The sequence below is a fragment of the Dermochelys coriacea genome, chromosome 1, assembly GCF_009764565.3.
Source record: "Dermochelys coriacea isolate rDerCor1 chromosome 1, rDerCor1.pri.v4, whole genome shotgun sequence".
NCBI classification, from domain to species: Eukaryota; Metazoa; Chordata; order Testudines; family Dermochelyidae; genus Dermochelys; species Dermochelys coriacea.
This window is the reverse complement of record NC_050068.2, coordinates 124,289,983-124,312,588: the sequence shown is the minus strand read 5'-3', so window position 1 is coordinate 124,312,588 and position 22,606 is coordinate 124,289,983.

The following is a 22,606-nucleotide window of genomic DNA, read 5'->3' as shown; positions in this document are numbered from 1 at the left end:
GAAATGAAAGTCAAGGAAGACTTTATTGATTGTAAGGACATCCTAAGCTTACCAACACTGTGAGTAAAAACGGACCTAGCTAATCACATAAATCTGTTCTTGCAATTAAATGCATAGATATCAATGGGAAAAGAAAATGACTGTTCAATAAAAAGGTAATTAATACAAGCTGGATATGTGCATTTGCTATAATATTTATGCTTCTACATGATGACGATTTTCTGTTTTAATTAAAAATTGTCAAATTATTCAGTGAACAAAAATGTTGTTTTAAAGTGTTGTCTATTACGGAGAAAAACATTTATTGCAGTAAAGCCGGTTGTTGTAAATCTCTGAGGTCCTTATCAGTTTTTGGCTATAGGTACAGGCACCTCCAGATGCGTGTAAACATTACAGGATCTGTTTTCTGGCTAATGCTATTATGTTGCCCGAAGATGTTGTCCGGGAAATTTAAGATGTAAAAATGTCTAATTTTTGTCTAATGCAAACCTATCCTGGTGAGTGGTATTGAAGGATGATTTGTTAGCAGGAGTGGTCCTGTTTGTACACATCAAATAGAATATTAGATTTGTCTACGTTTTTAAAGCTAAACGACTATTGTCATATTTAAGATGGAGCTGTCACTAATTTTTCCATCTTATTCATGGTGGGCGGTTATTTTTGTTGTGCACCGTGTCATAATTACCACCCTGTAAGTTGGAATGACTGCCTGAATGTAATGTCCAGATAATAGCAGTGACATTTCTAACTCCTCTCTGCACAATTCGATCGGAATATAAAGCTGACCTCCCCCCTTCCCCTTTGGACTTAACACAAAGGATTTGGCATTTGTGGGAATTTCTAGTTACCACTGGCGTTCATTTTGCATTTTCTTGTGTCAGGTCCTCATCGCGAGCATTAGTTAATCAAACCACATCATCATGCCCACCCTCTGCTCTGAATTTTATCCAAACGAGATCTCCTTGCGTGAGTCAGAGTCCATTGTTTGCATTCCAGGAAAGTGTGTGATTGCTCTGAAAATTAACAGAGCATTAAAACAATAGAAATGTATTTAATTAATCCAGGGGTGCAAGCTTCCCCCTCCCTCCTCTCCTCCCGACACCGGAGTTAACACCTCCGCGGGAGGAGAAAAGAACATCGAGGAAACAATTAATAAAGCACTTTTAAAAAAAATCAATTCCCCCTGTGTGATTTTAAAATGATGATCAAGGGGACAAGGATTGATCGTTTGATCTTGGCACTACCGATATCCCTGACATTTATTGTATTGTTGCATCTCAGTAGCCTCCTACCTATCGAGTTCATTTAACCAGCGAGGGAGCCAACTGAAGCCTTAGAATTTAACAAACAGATCTTGTCTTCGCACAAGCCAATCAGATGCAAGTTCCTCATATATCTCACACGCAACCCTGTCAATAATAAATGGAAATTACCTATTTATGGATAAAAAGATATAGTCAAAATATGTTGATTAGATATTATAGTATACGTGTGTGTATCATATATAGACCCACATTTCTTTTAGATTAGGTTTCTAGTAAAACACACACAAGTACCTATTCGAATAGATATTTCAAAGTTAAACGCTTCTTTATAGAAAAGGAAGGATTTGGCAAGGATGATCTTAGAATCCAGTTTCCACGTGTCTTACTCACTCCCTAGGTCGTGAGCCATATGAACTTTCCTGAGCTGTAATTTTGTACGTCCGTGAAACTCTCCAAACCCCTCGACTGCTTCATTATGGATTCCCCTCCGCATTAACAGACAATTTGTCTCTCACTGTCTCTCAAATTAAGGGTAAATAGTTGGGGTAAATATGTGTTCCCACACGCTCCTTCCAGTTTGAACGTCGGTGTTTCATAGCCCTGGTCTCCCATAGTTTTAGCTTAGTTACATGATCTCGGATAGTTTGCAATAATCCCCCCTCTAGCCCTATTTTGACCCTCGTATTCTGTTTTCTTCCCCTGGCTCTGAAGAGAAGCACGACTTCCCGGGATAGTAACCCCCCACGCGTTCTTCCAACCCGCTAGGTCCTTAGCTTGCCCCGTCCTTTACTGGGCAAGTGGCCCGGAGTTTGCTTCGGGCACCTTCACAGAAATGCAGATCTGGATGTGGAGTCAGTCCTACCACAGCCAGATCCTCAGTCCCAAGAACTCGGCAGTTTTCTATCAAAGCCCTTCTGAAATAAACCGGAGGGAGACAGTCCATATTGATCCCAGGGGCACCTTTTATGAGCGTCCCATGAACACATAGCTCCGCCTATTTGCCCCACAGATTTTGACTTTGCAAAGTATGTGATACATTAGGTAATTAAAAAGCTGCATACGATAAACATGCGCCATTATTTCACTGGGCTACTTAAAGTTAGTTTAACTGTTTGACCCGGTATTGGCCGAGGGGATCTTTCATCATACAACTCGAGAGTTTGCTAGTCTTTCTGAACGTGTGGACTTTCTCAGAGTTAGGGAAGGCGACGCGTTTGACTTTTAATGGGGAAGCGCCAAATATTCTGTGAATTGCTCCCACACAATATCCTAGTCCCCCAGACAGCGGCTTTGGAGAAACATTGGCATATAGGCCTGTTGCGAAAGAGCTAATCTTCTATCCGAGACATGTTTTACTGTGTAAACCTCTACGCTCGCCAGGGGTACCTAAACACACTCGGTGGGTGCACGCACGATCCTGTTCTGACACACTGCACATTATCTTGAGAGCATAATACCCTCTCAAATTGTTAACTGCTCGTCAAATTCAAATCTTAATGCTGACTTACCAACAAAAAGTGGGGGACAGTCTTTCGCCAAAAATTAATCACTTCCAATGGAGTTAAGAATAATAAAAGAGGCGAAACTTTGACTCCATCACAAACTTTGAAATCGCTGCAGTTTCAGAAAGAGAGAGATTTTATCGCCACAGAAACCCCTTTGCCTTCCCAGGCACTAAACTCCCTAGAACGGCCTTGAAACAAAAGGATCTAAACACCGTTTTAACTTTAAATCAGCGTTTTGAAACTGACCTGAAAACTCTGCCTACAAAGTTGTGATTTCTGGATGTCTTGGTGTCTGGATGACTGGGATCCCAGGACTCCCGTCCCACAAAGCACAAAGGAGGGCAAATCTAAAGCTCCAGTGCGTTGTACCCCCTGATTTAAGCTTTGACCGGAAGACCAGCAGAAACAGGGAATTGTCAGATGATAAACTGGACATTTAAAAAAAAATCTTTGTTCAAAAGGGCTTTTTCAGTCACTTCGGAGCATTGCCCTAAATCACCTGCACACAGCGGTCCCCTTAACCACACCCCCCACCTCAATGCTCCGGGTTAAAGGAGTGAGTCATCTATCTCCTTTCAGCCAGGGTGGGATAATTGTGAAATGAGACTGCTAGCCATGCTCTGATTCCTGTGTAAACGGGACCTCGCTTCATGGGGATCTCGCTTTCCTCTCCCTCCCCCTCTCCATTAGACATCTCTCTCTCTCTCTCTCTCTCCAGAAGTGGTTAAATAAATACTAAACTATTCTCTCTTGCACTCGCACACGTTCACGCTTAATAACTTTTTTAAAAATTCTATTTTCCCCCCCTCCACTGACTCGGCCTTTCAGCCTCACCTCAAGAAGCCAGCGCGAGCGAACGCAACTCCTTTAGGTTTGGGACTTGGTCCTGTACCCAGGAGATCTCACCTCCTTAAAACCACCCCACCTCCCTATTCAGAGGCATCAAACAAGTAAGGAAGAACATTAGCTCAGGACAATGACAGTCGTTGGGGTTTCTTTGGATCAGGGCAGCTCGGTCAGAGGAGTACATCCCTTGCGAACAACAACTTCGAAGGGGAGAACTAGGAGGGCAAATGTATCAGGATTATTGACACAGGCTCCTCAGTGATTGCAGGCGGTCACTATTTTTTTTAATAAAAAGGCATTGTAGTAGAAAAGTGCCTGTCCTCATCACTGTACTGATCCTGAACACTGAAGGTAATGCTTGTCTATTGTGAACAATAGCAATAGAGAGAGAGAGCATATGTTAATTACACAGGCATGCATATGTGGAAATATAAACATATACATATCTAAGTTGTATTTTGTGTGTGTGTGTACATATATATTGCTATTAGTTACATCACACACACACTAGGAATATACTGGATAGGAATACATATAAACAACGTAGTTTGTGCATAAAATGCAGCATTGTTAGACAACAGCTTCTGAAGAGGTATCACAGACGAGCATTTATTTAGCATAATCTCTCTCTATATATATATTATTCTTTCTCTGCTTTCAGAGGGACCTCACTATCATCCAGCGGTTTCCTTTAAGTAAATCAGGAAAATAATCATGAACGAATAGTTCATAGGTTTAAGTATTTCCAAGGCAAAGTGTGTCTGCTATTGAATTTAATATTTACAAGGGAAATCACCATTTTCAGTATCCTTTTTACGACTTTTAGTGAAACTGTTTTCAGGTCCCTTCCAGTCCCATGACTCTATGATTTCTGGTCAAAATGAAGTAAATAGCCAAAAACTATTTTATCTGTTTAATCAACACTTTAATTAGCCCTTAAATGAAGCTCAAGATTTTGCATAGCAGCTACTGAGTTCTCTGTATGCTCATCTCTCTCTCTCTCTCTCTCTCGATTAATTCAGAGACTGTAATCATGGGCATTATACATCAAACCTTTCTCCTCATTCTACAGATTCCTGTAGATTTTTATTGGTTTACATGAAAGCGAGTAAACATATTTCAGAGGATGCCCTTCAATCTGGCTCCCTTTTCACAGCACATAATTCCAAGGACAATTTGTTTTGATAATAAGAATGGATGCAGTGTTAATGGTTTTCAATTTGTGTTTTTTTAAAAAAACATTAAATATTTATAAGTATCGATTGAGGGTTTCAGGATTTTACAGACGTCTTAACACATTTCATAGATGGGATTTTTTTTTTTAATTTAGAAACCTGCGTCGCATTCTCTTTTATGCTTTTTATTGATTAAGCAACATCCGTGTCTCCAATGAGGGGCTAATAGATTTTCATTAAAATAGACTCTCTTAATTCTGATTGTGAATGGATATGATTGATCCACCCAGCACACTACACATCTATTATATTAATAAAGGACATTATCATGGCAGGCTTGCATTTCCCTCATCAAGGCACTTTTTTTCCCACTCCGCAACCTTAAAGATTTATTTGGGGAGCATAAAATGGCCCACAGGAGGGAAATGCATTGGGATGAATACATTTTTATATTAGAACATTTTTGGTTGATAGCTTCAGTGAAAAGTCTTAAAAAAACCCAAAACCTGCAATCCACTGTGCTACATATGGTGAAAATTAAACTGTTTCCTCGCAAATCTAATTTTAAAACATGTATGTTGAGCTTTATTTTTAGAAAATCATTTTTAAAGAGAGAGCAAAACATTTTAGATGAAAAGCAAAATAAAGAATATTTTAAAGACTACCGTTTAAACTAATAGGTTACTTTTCAGAATGAGCCTGCTTGTATGAACTCTCCTACTTGATGAATATATTAAGAAGCTCTGCAGACAGCAGTTTAGACAGTAATTAATAGAAAGTGACATAAACGTTTAGGGCTTAATTTTGTCTTTATTCCGATTTCTAAAATGGTAGCAAAAGACAGAAGAATTAATCCAACACAAAAAATAACAGCGAGAATCACACAATCTCCCTCCTCTGTTATGGGCTCATTTTCTGGATATGTTCATTATTCAGATCGTCTTTAAAAGGAAGCGAGGTATGTTCAAATCCATCCTTTTTGATAGTTCTGCAAAATAAAATACAGTCTCCAATGTGTGTAATTCATTCTAGTAGACTAGACCAAATCCTGCTCGCCCAGCTAAAGAGACTAAACTTCAGCCGGACTAATTCGAACAGGATTTGGCACAGAAACTGGCATAAAAACTCTATCAAAAAGTTCTGGGCTGCAAAGTTGTACTGATTTAGCAACACACCACACAGAGAGAGATTTGTTTGACTTCTCCAGTAATATGCTGTAATGTTGAACTCTGTAATAATGATTAATAAGTCAAAAGGGCATATATATCTCTTGTATGGTATGCAGCTCTCAAGGGAATATTATGTGTATGTCTTCAAAACGCAGTAGGAATATTTACAGACGTGTGGAGTTAGCAACAGCACACAAAAAGAAAAAACACGAATATTTCAGTGACCTATTACATTTTTTCAATGAGTATTTCAATGAACTGTTACATTTTCCCAATTCACAGGGAAGATTTATGGGATTATTAAGGTTTCTAGTGGAAATATTATACAGTGGAAGTTTATCGTCTCTCAGGGATTGTACACCATTTGATATCAATTTCCAGATGTTATGATCTTTTTTAAAAAAAATAATTGAATGTATTAACTTCTTTCCTATACAAGAAAAGGTATTTAGCTATTTTTCTGTCAAGGACACAACTATCTTTCTTCTTCGTCTTCTTCCTCTTCCTTCCTTTGGTGGAGTGAAATTATGGAAACATTAGAGAAAAGTTAAATCAGATAATGATTTAATACCCCAGGGAAGTAATAATTCATTTTTGGATTGATTACAAACATAAGCCTATGGATTTATCTGTATTTTTCTATCCTATCACATTTGGAAGATACAGCATAAGATTACGTCTGTAGATTTCCTTATCGAAAGGTGTGTGTATATATAAATGCCTATATGCTATAAATATGTGCATCCAAAGAGAGACGGACAAAGGCGTACTCAGCTTTGCTAATTAATCACACTTTAACTTTCCGCTTTAGCGGAGTGCCAACAAAAAGTATCCCGGGAGCTGGGTGGGTGGGTTTTTTCCGCCCTATTTTGAATCTAAATGCTGCCATCGCCTGAACTAGGTCCCTGTTCCACCCAGAAGAAGGAGGCCAAAGAGCTCGCACCGAGCAGAGGCAAACAGGGCTGCAAGGAGGGCAGCCTGCCGCCCTAATTAGCATCCCGGGGTCCATCTGCAGGTAGGGGGCTCCTGGTATTGGAGAGGCTGGCCGGGGCGGGCTGTCTGCTCTTCCTGGCCATTCGCACCCGCCGCAAAGCCTCCTGGCCCGAGGCGAAGCTCAGGGCTAAAAGAGCAGCTCGAACCGGCTGGCCACCAGCCAGCCGTCCTCTTTGGTGCACAGGGCTGCCCCGAAAGCACAGTTTGCCAGCCGAAGCGGCGGCGGGAGGGGCGGAGCAGTCTGTCGGTGTAGGTGCCGTCGAGCGAAGGCACAGGGTGGATGCTTCCCGTCACTGCAGAGCGCAGGGGGGAAGGGGATGTTTCCCAGCTGGTTTCCTGGTGCTCAAATGGGCAATCATTCCCCACCCGTTAAAGGGGCAGGGCTTTGAGAGGCGGAAGGTGGTAGCGATTGCGACAGCTCTCGGTTACCTAAACGCAAAGGTCTCGCCTCCGAGACAAGTAGGAACGTGTCATCGTCCCTTCAGGCTCCAGCCCCTGTGTTCAGTACGCTCCCCCCTGTATGCCCCTACGCCTACTCCCAGGCTCAACCAGGAGCGTTCACGGGGAAAGGGCCGGGCCCTGCACGCCCTGGCACCCCAAACGCCCAGCGACCGGCCTCTGGGGTGTGCACGGGAAGGTCGCGATCGGGTCCAGTCGCCCCCCAGATGAGGTCTTGATCGCGCACAGCCTTCACCTGCCGTCGCCATTTTTGCCACCTTGCTGCCCAAAGCCCAAAGCCCCGCTTTCTATTCGCGACAGCAAAGGAAATAAAAGTCCCGGGCTCGGTTTGCGAGCAAAAGCGCCCTTCCTCTTTGGCCGGAGCCAGACCCGCTCTCCTCAGCTGCGTGCGCCCAGACCGGTAGTCTGACGGAACTGCTCGACAGCCCGCTCCAAAAGCCACCTCCCCAGCCCAAGGGCTCCAGGGTAGGCACTGAGCAAACGGGCGCTTCGCTGGGGAGACCGGGAAACGAAATGCCACCAGGTAACCTGCCATTAGAAGAGCCCCTTCGCCTTCCCACCTCCCCAGCCCCTTTCCAAAGAAAGCCACGCAGGGAACAAGGTGGTATAAAAACGTCACAACGTTGTTTAGACTCTGCCATGCTCTCGGTATCAACCTGGGCCACGTCCTCTTAAGAGGCACGGAGCTGAGTCAGTAGGTCTGCAGAAGATCTTAATGGTAGGACAAAGAGGCGGAAGTCAATTCTGTAAATAGCTATACTCCACAGGTTGGGGCGCTGGGCTTCAATAGCATTGCAGGCAGAATGGGTTCATTTTAGTGGAAGTAGGGAAAGAGGCAAGCCCGCTTTCCACAGGTGACCTCGCTTTGGATTTATCAAGCCAGCTGAGAAGAAAATCAACTTTAAAAGTCCCATGGTTTAAATAACAACATTTGTTGTCTTGATAGTAAAATGGCAAACACGTAGCAAAAGAAAAGTTTTAAAGTCGGAGGCTGGCCGCGCCCCTAAATTATATTGTCTTCCCTGTTGCTTCAAATTGGACCCAGGACCTTGTAACATTTGCCTGGGTCTTTAGCTGCTGCCTTGCTGATTGCAAAAACATAATTGTATCATTTTACACCAGTCAACTAAGCAAGGGCCAGTGGAATAAAATCCACAAAGTACACACATACCAGCTCTCTGGCTAAAGAGGTCTGTTCCTTACAAGCTGCAAAGGCCTGCAAATTAAATACCAGTTACTGGAGGCAATAAAATGCTTTTTTTATTGCATGAAGTCTACTTAAAACAGAAGAGAATAGCCCTTTTATTTTCGGGGGGGGGGGAAGAAGGGTGGGTCACGAAGACATATATTGGCAGAGAAAGAATACATACAGTGCCTGAATAGAGCCATAGTGGAGAAATTCTATCGCCTTCGGGAGACAGGTTTTTCTGGTGTTATACAGAGGCGGTGTTATGCAGAGGTGGTTATGATGGGGATTATTACAAGTGAGATTCTGAAGGGTGGAGATCCAAACAACAGCAGTTCTATGTGGGAGAGAATGAGTGGTATAACTGCAGAAACTCTTCTAACGAGACTGTGTTTTAACCCCCCTTAACAAATATGACTCCAACGGTTTCGTGGTCACTATAAATCGTGAGGATGATGCTATACGTTGATTACTTCCACCTGCCAAAGTATATTCCTTGGAATCTTAGAGAGGAGCTGGCAACAGGCTTTCAATCTTTTGAACACTAAAATAAAAAAAAAAGGTAAATTTTTCATTCAATTTTTCAACCCACTGATACCCCTAGGAGTTTTTTGGAGGCGCAGAAGAAACACAGGATCGGGAGTAAAATCTATAGCAATCAAATCGGCACTATCCACTGATCAGTGCTGTCAATATCAAAAGCTTGAAAATGGCTACTAGATGGCTAGATTTAATGTACAGAGGTGCTTAACTTTAAGAAAGCAAAGAAAAGTAGCAACTCAATCGAGAAAGGGCAAGTTTACCTAGATGAAATATAAGGCTTTGATTTTGTTCCTTTATTATTGTTTATAAGAAAAAGAAAGAAAGAAAGAAGACAGGCAGGCCTGGGCTAGGTGATATGAGGAACTTTGTTTTATACTTATTTTCTTATCTAAATGTCTCTTTCAGATTTTACCAGATTTATCATTTTGCTAGTCGTTCACTTCTTTATTTTATTAGCCTGGAACATCCTATCATTGTGGTTTCCCTCTATATATGTTTCACCCACTTCAACGTTTCAAATAATTCTCTCGCACAATCATTTTGTGGGCCATACTCTCCGGCATTAATGCAGTATAAGTAGTAGTGTCTTCTTGTGATGTTATACAAATGTAAGGGAGCTCATGTCCGTCACGTGTAAGCATTTTTTTGAAAGGGCGTATTTTATTTTTTCCAATGATAGTAGCATTTGAGAACTTCAAACTTGTTTTGTAACATGACCTCTGATTAATTTCACTAAATTTTCATACTGACTAGGATGTATTATACAGATCCAGACTGCTGCAACAAAGAACTCTTCCAGCTAATTATCTGCAAGAGGAGAGGCTTTCTGTAGATGAATTGGGTTTAGAAATGCTTGAAGATTAGACTTGGAAATAGGCAAAACTGAATCTATGCCATGTGTCCTACAGTTATTTCAAAGGTTTCTTTCTCTTGCCACACCAATTCGAAACTTCCAAAACAATCATTTGAACGAGGGTCCATTTTTGTTTGCATATGAAATTCTGTTATTAACAGAACGCCACAGGCAGGGCACTTTGGTTAGAGATGATGCACTCAATGAATCACAAACATTAGGCAAAGTTGCCTCGTTAAAATGAATAATTGCTCTAATATGTTCTCATTTTTTATGGAGCCATTTGGCAGGCATTCTCATGTGCCAATGCGATTCCAAAAAGCATCAACATGACAGTTTGGGATGACGAAAATGATGGCTCCAAAATACGGTTGATGGAAACCACAAGTTGTGAGTAACTGCTGATTAAATGCCATGCGAATATGTATCCTTTCGGAACGAGGGGTGACCTGACCTTTACACTGTGGAACTGGTACAAGAAGTTTCAACAAGAAATGACTTTTCATGAAATTTACAGTGGGTAACCTGTGCTCAGAGCTCCTTATTGTAAGGAGGAGCTAATATGGAGAGAGTAGGGAAGGGGGGCGGAGGTTGAGAGAAAGATCCTAATAACATTTATGATGAGGAGTGAGTTATCCGGTCTCACATCACAGCGAACATGATGGGAGAACTAAATGCATGTTGAAGCGGGGTGGGTTTGCCTCTTTTGTGTGTGTGCACGGAATGATTCCTATTCTCTTGAGGGATTTTCTTAGGTGCCGTGCAAGACAAGACAAGAACAACTCATTGACCTCTGTTTGGGAGAGAGGGGGGCTGGGCTATTTAAGGACCCGATCCTGCCCCCATTGAAATCACCGGACATTTTGACAACTGACTGAAATCAAGGATCGGCGGCTAAACTATTTTCTCCCTTCTCCTGACCCGTTGTTTTCCCAGATGAAAAATGTTCCCGGTTTTCCCGTCTGCTGCAGGAGTAAATGCCATTGCAGTTGTTCTGTGCTTGGTTACGTCTCAATGCTCATGTTGTTGGTTAGGCATGTGTAGACGGCGGATTTCAGAAATAGTTGTGGTCTCTCTTTGTCAGCTCCAAGGAAACTGAGGCCACAGCTTGCATTTCCAACTCCCTCATTATAGTTAATCCCGCTTGATGTCATTAATTCTGAACCACTGGGGGCGGGGGTAGGAAGAAAACCCCGCCGCTCATGACATACCAATGTCAGCGCTGTTGGGTTTGCAGATCAGCTAAGGAGAATGTTTCCAAAAGTTAGATTTGTAATGAATGTTTACAAATAGCAGGCACCTCCCCGCTTAAACTGTGCGCAGCCGATACACACGCATACCGATCGCGCGGTGTAAACAGAGCCAGTCGCATTTACACTCTTCTGGGCACGTCTACACTCCTCGCCCATTCTGAATGCCAGGGGGATTTCTGTGTTTTGTTTAAAATTGGCTGTCTGCAGCCTTTCTTTGGTTCCTCTGCGAGCAGCTGGGGAAAGAGGGAAAGCTGGCCAACAGCCCTTGTCGCCCCTACAGATGTCAATTATAGAATCATAGAATATCAGGGTTGGAAGGGACCTCAGGAGGTCATCTAGTCCAACCCCTGCTCAAAGCAGGACCAATCCCCAAATTTGCCCCAGATCCCTAAATGGCCCCCTCAAGGATTGAACTCACAACCCTGGGTTTAGCAGGCCAATACTCAAACCACTGAGCTATAGTTTCTCTCGGGCTTCCTTCGCAGTCACTGGGCTCTCGACACCTCCCGTGTGCTGACTTGTTTGTACAGCGGGCGTTATTCTCTGGCTCCATGTTATTCATTAGACGATTAGCCGCTCTCCGGGCTTCGCTTGTCGGCCGGAGAGAGGCTAGCGCAGGGCTCGGTTAAGGGGACGGGTGGGACGGTGCCTCTCGCGAACCGCTGGAGGGCTCGGCAAGGGGCTGCGAGCTTTCCAGAGCCGCCGGTCCCGGTTTAGTTGCAGGGGGCTGGTCAAGTCTAGCCAGCTGCCGGTGGGAGAGAGCCCAGGGATGGAGGCCAAAGGCCTCGTGCAAAGAGCTAGTGTCAGGGTTGACAGGGTTCAGAGTAGCAGCCGCGTTGGTCTGTATCCGCAAAAAAAGAACAGGAGGACTTGTGGCGCCTTGGAGACTAACAAATGCATTTGAGCATGAGCTTTCGTGGGCTACAGCCCACTGCATCGGATGCATTCGGCTGTAGCTCACGAAAGCTCATGCTCAAATGCATTTGTTAGTCTCCAAGGTGCCACAAGTCCTCCTGTTCTTTTTGTCAGGGTTGAGGAGAAAAAAATACCCTGCCTAACCCGCTTTGGCCACCACCCAAAGCCAAGAAGCCGGGCGCTAAAAGGGCCAGGAGAGAGGGAACCGCTAAGGACATTGCCTCTGGACGCCGTTGCTTTTAAAACTTGTCACACGGACGAGGCACCTCTGGGGATACGTTTTAAAGGAGGCAAACATTGACTGCATCTTTAATGTGCCTAATTTCCTTCGTCCTATACACTGCTGCTCCCTACATTAACAAACCCTAGCTGCGCTCCTGGGGACGCTCGGCAGCATTAGCAACGCTCAGTGCCTTCATCCAGGCTCTCCCTGGGACGGTGGCTGGCTGCGGGTATCAAGGTGGGGAGGCTGCGAAGGGAAGAGAGGCTGCTTCAGATTCCCCGCTTTGGTTGTTTCCGAGGGCTGAACCCATTTCAGTCTCCAGCTCAGTACCAAACCTAGGCTATCGAGCCAGGACACCTGACCTCCCGTCAGGAAACAAGACATGGAGAAGCCAGCCCCACAGTAATATGAAGGTATAGGTGCATAAAAAGCGAGTGTCACCACAAACCAGGAATGAGAGTTGGGTTCCACACCTGGGTCTACCACAGCTTTCCTGTGTGACCTTTGGCAAGTCGTTTTTACTCTCCCCATGACTCAGTTGCCCATCTATATAAGGGGAATAATAATACACCTTTTCTCTATTTGTTCCTTTGTCTGTCTTGGCGGTTTTGACTCTAAGCTTTCCAGGGACTCTCTCTTAGTAGGCGTTTGTACCGTGTCTATCACAATGTGGTCCCATCTCACTGGTGGTCTCTAGACACTACCACAATGCCTAAAATACGTTTAATAGGTTCTCTCTTTTCTGCTTCTCCAGTCTTACTGCTCATCAAATCTTGTTCTCATGTGCCAAGAAAGGGCATGTACCTTTACATGATCTCTGGCAAGTGAATAAGGTCTTACCAGGTTACAAGTAAATACACAAGCAACTACAGATAAAAATAATGAATTGTTATTATTATTATTGTCTAGCAAGTTGACCCACCTGAACTATTCTGGTAAGCTACCTTCTCAGCATGACCAGTAATTCCAAAAGGAACTACTTTCCTTAGCTACCCTGTCCAAAGAGTGCAACTTTGAATAAAGGAAGATGTTACCATGATTGATAACAGGTGATTCATAACATGAGATGAGCAGTCTTAGCAGAACAAGAGAGAATGTAAATAGTTGGGAGATGAGGCAGGGGGTTTTTTCTTTCTTTTTTCTTCTATACCAGAGCTTCCTCTTGAATATGAAGAAGAAGATTTTGTGCCTTCAGCAGGACATAAGAAATATTTTCTACTGGAATGCATGATCTGTTCTGATTTCCCTAAGCCTCCAATCCTGCACAGGGATATGTCTGCACAGATCCTTGTGCCTATGCAGAGTCCCATCCAAGAAAAAGGGACTTGGCAAAGCAGTCAGGTTCCTGTACAGGAGCAGAATCTAGGCTGCTATTAGAACGGATCTATCTTTATCAGGTGTCGCTGGGAAGAATGCAGCTCAGGTTTTCAAAAGTGGCCAGAACTTTTGGATTTCTCAGTTTCTGAGTCGTGCCCACCTTTAGACACCTGAGCCAAATTTTAAGAGGTGCTGTGTGTGTGACAGATATTGCAACCCCGTGCAGTAGCTTTGGGGACCATTGTATTCATTTTATCAATGGCTTATGTATGATTGTGTTCTACACCATGGGGGAGAGTTACCAAAGCTCCTTCAGGAACTAAAGACAGTTGGGGGCAGGGGCACTGGAATGGGGGGAGCGGGTCAGAGGGTTATATACTTGTGTTCTGAAAATAACTTACTTTGGAAAAGATGTGTGGTAGATTGTAATTGCTGGCATACACTGGTCAGAGGTCTTGTAGACAAAGTAAACTACAGGTGTTGGCCTTTAGGCAGACTGGCTTGCTGGGGTATCATAGTGTAAGGAAGGGAGCTGTGCAGCCTTAAAACCTCCGTCAGAAGGGAGTGGGACATGGGTCCCTGCCCAGAGATAGGTGATGGCTAGAGGCCTGACATCTGACTGGGCACTCCTGGAGTAGACCACAGAGGGGGGGATACAGGCTCAGTTGCCCTGAAACTATGACACTGTGCCCCTTCGTTCCCATTGACTTCACCTGGAAGTGTAAGTGTCCTGTGCTTCTGAAAGTCAGGCCCAAAATGTTTCATGTTGGACCCCAAAAGATGAGGCATCAAAAATTAGTGAACACTATTGGAGAATCTGGGCCTAAATGATTTATGTAAATGCAAATGATATTTGAGATTATAATGACATCAGCCAACCACATAAACATGATCTTACACCAGCTTTTGGAAAGTTTTGAAAAGAACATACAACCACAAGAGTGCCATGGCAATGAATTGACATATATGATAAGACGAAATCATTAAAATACTAACCTGTAGAAGAAGGACACCTCAATGTTAGTAGGATGGGGAAATGGAAATAAGAAAGAGGGGAGAAACCCCTATTGAATATGCAAGAGTGATAATGGTGTCAGCCTAACATATTATAAAAGTTGCATCCAAGCCTGTGGGCAGTGGAAGAGAGAGTGAGCTGTAGCCCTCGGGAGGTGCCAGAATGATGGCCACTGGTGATGGTGATGGTGATGAGGCAGACAAAGACTAACATTTCAGGTTGTCCTTCAAGGGATGGTGTGAGTATATGGATGTTCAAATTTATAGTCTGTAGTCTCTTTATCTACCTTACTGAGTTAGAGGGTTTGTGACTTTGCTAAATGTATTAATGAACCATTTGTAAATACAGAAAAGTTCATATAGTGTGAGTGTTGCAACTGTGCACATCAAGGTTCCCAGTTATATATTAATTTTAATAATACTGGGCCTTATCTTGGGACAGGAACCTGTCAATCCTCAAAGTGGTAACTGGGAATTCTTAAGTAATCAATATAATTAATACATAATCTATAGGTCAGGCTACACTAAATAGGTAATTATTAATTGAGATGGATATGTTTAGTGATAAAATATATTTTTGAAACCTCATAAATATCGCTTGACAAAGGCCAGGAAGAGGTAAAAAACATCTAGCTCTATATCTTAGGGATTTCTACAGTACCCATCGCCTCTGATCCTGCAAAGACTTCTTCACACATTTAATTTTGCAGATTGTGAGTAAATGCCATTGACTTCCATGAGACAATTTGTAGCATATAAAGTTAACCATATGCATAAGTTCTTGCATAACTGGGGCCTTACTGCTGACTATATTTTTTTCAATGTCTCTTAAGAATTTCTCTGTTTATTAAATATATAAGGAAAATGTAATGGAGAGCTCTGGATAATTTTCTCTTATTTAAGTGTTTAGGTATTTGTTCATAGAATTGTTTTTTCTGAAGAACACAGATTTAATTAATTTAAAAATAGCTTCCTAGCAACAACCATGGAAGATCTCCATGTTGTCTGTTCCTTATTTTCTAAGATTTACTAAACTCTCTTTTACTAGTTTCTTCATTTTGTTTTTACAGACATGTATGTTTATCCATCGCTCAATGATCACTGGTAAGGTTTGAAGTTCCAGAGAGTCATTTCTCCTATTTAAAGACAGAGATATAAAAAGATACTGGCCTTCCAAGAACCATAAAGTGTTTGAGAAAAAGGAAGCTTCCTTTAGTAGTCAGTTCTTGCATTATCAGGTAACTTTTCTTTAACTCAGGACACTTTGGATTTGAATCTCTGACCTTAATATTTCTGTGCTAGGATGGAGTTTGTCTCTCCTAGAATGGATACAATGTGAAATACAAGTTTTGTAAACTTAGATTTCTAAAGTTTTTGTTTTGTTTTGTTTGAGGAAACATCCCTGTAAAGTTTCATTGGGATAGTTTTTTGTTTTTGTTTTTTTGTGGGGGAGTAGAAAGACTTGGTAGTACATCTGCTAAATTTTAACTCCAACTTAACAACATTTATAGGAATTTCCTTAAGTTTTTTTTAAAAATAAATGATTCCTCAGTAATAGGGTTCCAAAGCTCACCCCCACATGCCAGATCCAATTTCCCCCAAACCTTCAAAACATTTTATATCCTCAGGCTAGATGTAGGATGTCAAATTTCAGGTGGGTTGGTATGGTTTTCAAGTGAGGGAGGGAAGACAAAAAAATGGTCTAATAGGAAATCATCTTTAACTTTAAGAATGGATAAACAAGCAACTCTTCAAAATTGTTTTCAAGATTTATGAACTTTGTTGTTTTCCAGGTGAAACTATTGCAAAAATAGTATTAATATTTTCTCAGTCTATAAACATTTTACATTTAGTAAAATAACATCCTGTTCTTTTAGTCAGCATAGATTATATTGCCAATATTAAACTAAATGCATCACAGTAAGTTTCTAGCCCTCAGAGTTACAGAGGAAAGCTTGAAAATGTGACTGCTAAAGGCTCTAAAACCAAAAGGCAAATAAATAGGTCCCCAATTTTATTTATTTAAAAATCTTATAACTTTTAAACCAATCTCATGATTATTTGGGGCCTGACTATGATTTTTGAATGCTTGGAGTTGGCAATAGTGTTATGTGTGGAGGTAACAATAGCACATCTACATGGATGCATAAGATGAACATTACTTTCATATATTGGGTCAAAATCTGGCCCTTTGAAAGTCAACGACAAGAGTTCATAGGGACCAGAAATTGTCCCAGAATCATTTATAGTAAATCACTCTCTCTAGAATGTTTCATTCTCTATTATACCCTATAAGTTAACTTACTAAAGAGTGGATTGATTTTGAAAACAGGATTTTGATTCACTGTATGTATTTAAATATTTAATCTACTGACAGCTCTTCTTTTTCTTCTTCTTTTATTATTTGTATTACCGTAGTGCCTAGGAGCTCCAGTCATGGATCAAGACCCCATTGTGCCAGGTGCTGTACGAGCATAGAACAAAAAGACAGTCCCTGCCCCAAGGAGCTTACAATCTAAGCATAAGACAAGGGACAACGGATGGAGACAGACAGATGGGGGAGTACAAGTAAACAGTGAGACTATATTGGTCAGCATCATAGGCTGTACTCTTCGTACACCAGTAGCTTAACTCCTTATAATAAATAAACAGTTGTTTGTTTGCTTCCTTGCTTGCTTGTTTTCCTTTCAAATAAAGGAGTACAGATAAAGAGGTAGGGTGAAATCCTAGTTCCGCTGATATCAGTGGCAAAACTCCATTGACTTCAATGGAGCTAGGATTTTACCCTTAGTTGTTTTCCTTATTTGTGAGAAATGAGCCTTTTGAGAAGGGAGAGAGTTAGGATACCACTGGTGGATTTCGATTGATTAACGGTAGACGCGCTTGATTACAACTTTTGATTGAGTCATGTTGCAAAATGAGTATTTGTTTTCACTGCATATGCACATTTAAAAACTGGTGCATTGAACTCACTTTGGCTTCTCAGGAGCTCAGTTACTGATGTGCATGTTCACATGGAATGGCGCCTGAGGCAGTTAGTGAAAATGAGATTTTAGGTTTGAAAAAGACTGACAGACACTGCAAACACAAACCATTTTAGTGAAGCAATTTCATGTCCGAGTGGGGAAAATCTGAAACCTTAACCAGCAATTAAAGCAATAGTGTGAGAAGTATTGGGAACCATAAGTGATTTTGCCCGATAGCCAAGCCAGGTCCAGAAAATTGCCCTCTGCACAAGTGAGCAGACTTTTTCTTCCCAAAACCAAGCACACATAAATTCAGACACACAAATGTTAGACATATAGATTTGGAAGGTGTTTCTCAAAATTTGGCCCAGCCAGTGGCAGAGACAGGATAAGGCCATAGGTATTGCTGGCTCCCAATCAGTTCAACAGACAAAATGAAAATAGCATGACTACACTTCAACATGACCTTCCTTCCTTCCTTATCTATTTTCTCCTTATTTAACTGTAGGGAGATTTGTTTTGACTATTGAAATAAATTCAAGCAGGTGCAGGTCTTAATTACAGTGCTTGATTGTGCACTAGGATGCTAACAAAAGGGAAATGATTTGCAAAAAAAACAAAAAAGGCCTAATAGCAAGTGTTTTTGTGTTAGGGGAAATGTACTTCATAATTTTTTTAGTAAAAGTTACTAGCAACAGCTTGGAGGTAAACACAATCAACAACAATAAAAGGAGTACTTGTAGTACCTTAGAGACTAACAAATTTATTTGAGCATAAGCTTTCGTGAGCTACAGCTCACTTCATCGGATGCATTTGGTGGAAAATACAGAGGGGAGATTGATATACACAAATACAGAGGGGAGATTGATATACACATTGTGTATATCAATCTCCCCTCTGTATTTTCCACCAAATGCATCCGATGAAGTGAGCTGTAGCTCACGAAAGCTTATGCTCAAATAAATTTGTTAGTCTCTAAGGTGCCACAAGTACTCCTTTTCTTTTTGCAAATACAGACTAACACGGCAGGTACTCTGAAAACAATCAACAACAACCCGAAAGTGAAAGCAACAAGACCTGAAAGCGAAATAAATGTTTATACGATTAACAATTGTCTGGAATCCTTTTGTGCTTGTATCTCTCGAGTTGGAGTTCATATAAAAAAAAAGCACACTGGAGAGTTAAAATTCAGTCTGAGGATAATCTGCAGCATGGTTCTAAGCCATCTGATTGTGCTGAGATAGTCTCAGGTGGTGAAGTAAAGCCTCTTTATCTGACAGAAAGTGGCTGGTAGTGGTTCAAAATACATGACTCACAAACTAGAAAGCAAACATTAAATGTTAAAAATGACATGTTTACCTGACTAGTTGAGCCTTTACAATGAAACACGACACAAAATGTTTTCGGAGAAGGAAAGGAGTACTTGTGGCACCTTAGAGACTAACAAATTTATTTGAGTCTCTAAGGTGCCACAAGTACTCCTTTTCTTTTTGTGAATACAGACTAACATGGTGCTACTCTGAAACTTTTCAGAGAAGGGATCCCTTCCTCTGGAGCATTCTGCCTCCTTTGGTCTCACATAGACCAGATCAGTACATGCTGCACACCAGGGCTGTGTGGGAGGGATGGGATAAAGTGAGATGAGAAAGGAGGATTTTTATTGTTGTTGGGGACAGATCTGTTTTGGATATTGATCTATATCTAATTTTGAATCTGTTCTTATAAAGGGTGCAAATAGCCTAAAATTTCAGACAGGCGATTCCAATAATTTAGGAGAAATAAATAAAATATTGAACAGTATCAATGCTGTAAAACTAGCCAATGCCAATACAGTTAACTTTATATAGGAAGAAAATAACAAATAAACAAAGGTCAGAATCTGCTCTCATTTATATAAGTGAACAGCTAAAGTAATTCCATTGAAATCAATGGACTTATTCCAGATTTACACCATTGTAATCAAAATCACAATCTGGCCCTAAAGTGCATATTGTCACCCAGAAGTGTTAGGGGAAGATCCCTAGTTAGTGTAAATTGTCATAGTTCAGTTGACTTTTGTGGAGTTTTGACAATTTACACAAGCTGGGGACCTGCCTTTTAGGTGATAGCTGCCAATGATATCAATGGGAATCTCACACCTATATTCCCACTATGCTAAAACTAGAATACCCTTTTTAATTCAGAAATGCTCTACGTGCCCTTGAAATATGACAGGAACCTTTGAGCATGGGAAAATAGCGTGTGTTTTTCTCCCCACTTTGTACTGCTGCTCACTACCAGAATCTGATGTGCTTATCCAAATTAAAGTGAGAGAAGCTAAAGGGTTTCTTCCCTTTCCCATTTAATTTCCAAGTACATTATCATGTTAGTTAGTCTCAGTAGATAGGCTCTGTGGAGATCAAAAGGTGCTACCAAAGTGAACAGGAACTGAAAATACTTCAGTGTGGTCAGTTTTTCATGTAAAGTAAACATAAACATTTCCCATCAGTGTTCAGAGGAGCGTTGTACTGGGATATGAGAACCAGAACACAGACATCACTAGAAAAAAAAGTGAAACAGTCTAAACTATTTCCTTTATCTAAGATGAATGAAGTGCACAAAATAAACCAACAACATAGCTGGTGAAAAATAAAGCAGATTTTTAAATGTATAATCTCAGACAGTGGTTCTCAAATTTTAAGTACTTCACTTAAAACTAAGAAGTAGTTGTCACAACACCTTCTGTGCAGTTATAATGGAATCTTATTCTGCTTCTATGCTATACTCTTTTAAACTATCCCACATATCACCTGACTGTGGCCCTTGAACTGCCAGCGATACACCTACCACAGTTTGAGAACCACTGTTCTGAGGGATTATAACAGTGGTGAGCAACCTGTGGCCCGTGGGCAACATGCGGCCCATCAGGGCAAGCCACTGGCAGGCTGCCAGAGTGTTTGTTTACATTTGCATAGCCGCCCGCAGTTCCCAGTGGCTGTGGTTTGTTTTTCCCAGCCAATGGGAGCTGCAGGTGGCCGTGCAAATGTAAACAAACAGTCTGGCGGCCTGCCAGCGGCTTGCCCGGACGGGTCGCAGGTTGCCCACCACTGGATTATAATGATTCTGGTAACTGTAGCACTGCCCTCTACTGGGTGCAATTAGAAATGCACAAGTGTGTATCATAGCAGCAATACTGCTAACTGCTAACATAATATTTTGTATATATGATTTTAACTTAAAAGTGTCCCTTTGAACATGAATATTTTGAAGGCCATTTTCATTTTATTGGTTATTAGCTTTAAAATGTGGGGTTACCTAGGTGGGTAAGTAATTTTCACAGATAAGCAAGTAGCAAATGCTTCACTAATTTTACACCTTTACTTAAAATTCTTACTCTAGGACAGTGTACCCAAGGGTATGTGTACCCCTAGGGGTACACAGAGATCTTCCAGGGGGTATGTCAACTCACCTACATAGTTGCCTTGTTTTATAACAGGCTACATAAAAAGCACCAGTGAAGTCAGTACAAACTAAAATTTCATACAGACAATGACTGGTTTCAACTGCTCCACACACTATGCACTGAAATGTAAGTACAATATTTATATTCCAATTTATTTATTTTTATAATTATATGATCAAAATAATAAAGTAAGTAATTTTTCAGTAATAGTGTGCTGGGGTTATTTTTATGTCTGATTTTTTAAGCAAGTAGTTTTTAGGTGAGGTGAAATTTGGGCGTACGCAAGACAAATCAAACTTCTGAAAGGAATACATAGTCTGGAAAGGTTGAGAACCACTACGCTAGGGTATTATCCAGTGAATATGTATTTCACTCATGCCTTCTTTTTTGAGATGATGATTTATATTAAAGGTACTCTTAGAAAATGTTGCTTATTTTATCTCTGTTTTTGAATTTTTTTACTCAGTTCATCTCAAAGAAAGAACAAATTCATTTAATGCAGAAGGGCTGGTGAAATAAAGCATGTAGTGTAAACTATTCAAAGTAAAGAAACTTAAATCTGTATATTGTAATGTTGAAGCCACAGAAAATTATAGCTAACTTTGTTTTGCAGTTTAGCATAGGGCAATGACCTCCTATAAAAACTCCTCAATACAGTCCTTACCCTTAAGTTGCCAACTTGCCACTAAGGATCTGATTATCTATAAATTTATGGGAACCTGCAGTAACTGGTGTTTGTCTCCTGATAATGTTTTCTGACACATATCAAGAGATTCAGCTGATCTGTGTTAGAGATTATTGTACAGAATCTGCAGTTTATACAGGCAATAAATAGACAGAAGGTCCATTTGAGACCGTTAGTTATAGAGAAGCACATAAGGAAAACGGTTTCCATAGTAACATGCCCCACAGCTGTAGTTAGTATAGGAAAAATAGTTTTATGATTATTTCAATGAAGATTTACCTTTTGTTTTCAGTACAAGACATTTGCAAAAAGTTGTTTCACAGGATGTGCTCAGTGGGATATGGAGGTGAAATTTACCCAAGTGTGGAGGGCCCACATAAGATCCCAAGTTAAAGTCTCCAGTGAAACTGGAGTGCATTAGGCCCTGTATAGACCATGTGCACGAGAGTGATTTTCACTTGAAATGGTTACAGCTTTTGTGCATACATTAGGAGATGGCTGCTTTTACTTTAATAAATGTACCATCCAGAAATTCTATATTAAAAGTAAATATTGCTTCATAGGGACTTGATAATCCAGCTCCTGGTAAAGCCAATGGAGAGAATCCCATTGATTTCTGTGGGAGTTGGATTAGGCCCTGGTTCATCTGGTTGAGAAATGGGATGAGGAGGAATTGCAAATATGTTTGCAACTCTTTTGTCAGTTTCATTCAGATGGAAAATTTCTGACCAGTGAATTGGCAAAGTTGGTGCTTCCACAAATCGGTTAACATGTTCTGATTTTAACTGAGTTCTTGG